The sequence below is a fragment of the Halichoerus grypus genome, chromosome 2, assembly GCF_964656455.1.
Source record: "Halichoerus grypus chromosome 2, mHalGry1.hap1.1, whole genome shotgun sequence".
Lineage (NCBI taxonomy): Eukaryota > Metazoa > Chordata > Mammalia > Carnivora > Phocidae > Halichoerus > Halichoerus grypus.
In genome coordinates this window covers 146,708,944-146,712,548 of record NC_135713.1, presented here as the reverse complement: position 1 = coordinate 146,712,548, position 3,605 = coordinate 146,708,944, and positions in this window count along the sequence as shown.

The following is a 3,605-nucleotide window of genomic DNA, read 5'->3' as shown; positions in this document are numbered from 1 at the left end:
GTCAGTCAGAGAAAGACAAAAAACATGATTTCACTCATATGTAGAATTTAAAAAACAAAACAGACGAACATAGGAGAAGGGAAAGAAAAATAAAATAAGATGTAAATTGAAAGGGACTCTAGGAAACAAACTGAGGGTTGCTGGAGGGGGGTGAGTTAGGGGAAGGGATAATTGGGTGATGGGGATTAAGGAGGACACTTGATGTAATGAACACTAGGTGTTATATGCAACTGATGAATCACTAAATTCTACTTCTGAAACTAATTTTTAAAAAGGAGAAAGGAAGAATTAGGAGGAGGGAGGAGAGAAGGAGGAGGAAATAGAGGAGGAATTGATAGAGGCTAATCTTGGAGCTCCATATAGAGACAAAGTGAAGAAGGTAATGACTTTATTTTCAGACGAATCATGTTTGAATTTTGGTAGGCACAAAAGAAAAAACTGCTTAAAATATGTAGCTGAAAATACAATAAGCTTCAGGTTATAATTTAAGGTCAGTTGTTTAAATTTAGAAAACATTGTGAAAAATAATGAGATTAAAAAGGATCACAAATTAAGGAAAAAATGTTTATTGCACTGTTGAAGATCAACATTACATGGAAGAACCTTGGTTAAAAGCTATACATATATGTATGTATATGCTCATTATATATAATATATTTATGTGTATATTACATATATAATTGCCTCAGAAGCATAAAGACTTTAGAGTGTATACAAAAACACTACATCAAAAGCTAATGATGTACTGTATGGTGACTAACGCAATGTAATAAATTTAAATTAAATTAAAAAAATAAAGTCAATACTGCACCCCCCCAAAAAAGAGCATATAAAAAAACAGAAATATATAAGGTGTTGGTATAGGATTAAAAAAATTTGACTTTAGGATGTAAGTGCATTCTTCTGTGTTATGCAACTAAGAGAGGAAAGATCTATATGAAAACTTGACCTTGCATATGCAATTAAATTATTTACCTCTTATTATCTCAACTGTATAATTAGGATAATGAAATAATAATAACAACCCTCTTATCTACTTTACAGGTCTATCGTGAAAAAATATATATAACACTTAGCACCATAATATATTTTCATGTTTTATTTTCACAATTTAAAAAAATGCCAACAATCATGGTATGCTTAGTTACCTAATCCTATTCTTAGCCATTGAATGTGGGTTTTTACCTTATCAAAATTGTTAGTTGTTCAAAATCAATGGCTGTGAGCTAATCTTTATATCTTGGCCAGAAAAGAAGCTCTAAATTGTTTATTGAGTATTTGATATTTGAAAAATAATAGTGGCTTAAAACACTCATTTCATATATGATATAAATGCAAAGCTTTCAGTGAAACAATCATCAGACTTTAAAATACAATTTTAAAAATTGCTTTCTGCTCAATTCTACACATGACAAACCTAGTTATAGCTTTATTCATGAATTGCCTCTACTCAAATAATATGGGAGGTATTAAGACCATAATCTTATATTAAAGGACTGAAATGTAGATGGTGTGGAAAATGAAAAGGAAGAGTTCTTTTTTGAAGTTCCTCTTACCCATATGGTTGATAAAGTCTCAGAAATAGTTGATACTTAATTAAGTATAGATTCAGGGATTGGAGAAAAGATGGCAGAGGAGTAGGAGACCCTATTCCAACTGGTCCCCAGAATTGAGCTGGATATCTACCAGACCACTCTGAGCAACCATGAAATAAGCCTGAGATGTAAGAAGACCTGGATCTCTACAAACAGAATATCACAGATGGTTGGTTTCCAGGTACGAAGTGGGGAGCCCTGATTCTGCAGGCAGATATCGGAGGATAAATGGCATCAGGAGGGAGCCTGGCCTGGGGATCTTACACCGCCAGTGAGCGATAGCCTCCCACACTAGGGACAGGGCACAGACTCGCAGCGGCAGGGAGAGGACTTTAGGGCAGCCCCCAAGACTGAAACCTGGAGTGGCGGGGGCAGTTGGCAGTTTTAGAAGCACAAAGGGCAGAGACGTCCCCCGACCTGGAGGTGAGGACTGGGAGCACTGCAGAGGGGCGCACAACCCAGGACCCTGCAGTTTAAAGCAGCACAGACAGAGATGGAGATAGTGTGGCCTGGAGAGCTCACTGAAAAACAGACTGTGATCTCTCTACTCTGAGGAAGAGGATTGGAAACAGTCTTTTCTGCTCTGACTCTCAAAAGAGACACAGAAAGCAGCCAGGGAAAGCCGCCAGAGAACAAAAGCCCCAAAAAACTGGTTCCCACTGAGCCCATCCCCCACCACAGGGGGGCAGGGCAAATCTGCCCAAACAGGGTTGCCTACACAACAGCGCAGCAAGCCCCTCCCCCAGAAGACAGGCTGGGAGAACAAGAGGCCAGCAACCTTAAGGTCCCTAGAAAACAGGTGTATCTTGCTTGGGTTGTGGTCAATAATTTGGACTCTATACATTCCCTCAACCACCCATCAACAGAATGACTAGGAGGAGGAACCCCCAAAATAGGAAAGACTCAGAGATTATAACTTATGCCACAGATTTACAAATGGATGAAGATATAACCAAGATGTCGGAGATGGAATTCAGGCTAGCAATTGTGAAGACAATAGCTAGAATGGAGAAATCAATCAATGGCAACATAGAGTCTCTAAGGGCAGAAATGAAAGCTAAATTGGCAGAACTTAAAAATGCTATCAATGAGATCCAATCTAATCTAGATAATCTAACAGCTAGGGTAAGTGAGGCAGAAAAACGAATAAGTGACCTGGAAGACAATATAATAGATAAAAAGGGAAAGAGGAGGCCAGGGAAAAACAACTCAGAATCCATGAAAATAGAATCAGAGAAATAAGTGACACCATGAAGTGTTCCAATGTCAGAATTATTGGAATCCCAGAGGGAGTGGAGAGAGAGAGAGGACTAGAAGATATATTTGAAAAAATCATAGCTGAGAACTTCCCTAATCTGTGGAATGAAACAAACATTCCTGTCCTAAAGGCAGAGAAGACCCCTCCAAGATCAAGGAAAACAGGCCAACACCCTGGCATGTAATAGTAAAATTCGCAAATCTTAGAACCAAGGAAACCATCCTAAGGGCAGTTAGGGGGAAGAGATTCTTTACGGACAGAGGGAGAAACATCAGAATAACGTCAGACCTATCCACATAGACCTGGCAAGCCAGAAAGGCCTGGCAAGACATATTCACATGCAGCCAAGAATACTGTATTCTATAAGGCTGTCATTTAGAATGGATGGAGAGATTCAGAGCTTCCAAGACCAGCAGAAACTGAAAGAATATGTGACCACTAAGCCGGCCCTGCAAGAAATATTAAGGGGGGTTCTATAAAAGGAGAAAGAACCCAAGAGTGATATACAACAGAAATTTACAGGGACAATCTATAAAAACAAGATCTTCACAGGCAACATGATGACAATTAATTCATATTTTTCAATAATCACGCTCAATGTGAATAACCTAAATGCTCCCATAAAATGGCACAGTGTTGCAGATTGGATAAAAAGACAGGATCCATCCATATGTTGTTAACAAGAGACTCATTTTGAACCTAAAGATACATCCAGACAGAAAGTGAAGGGATGGAGATCCATCTTCCATGCC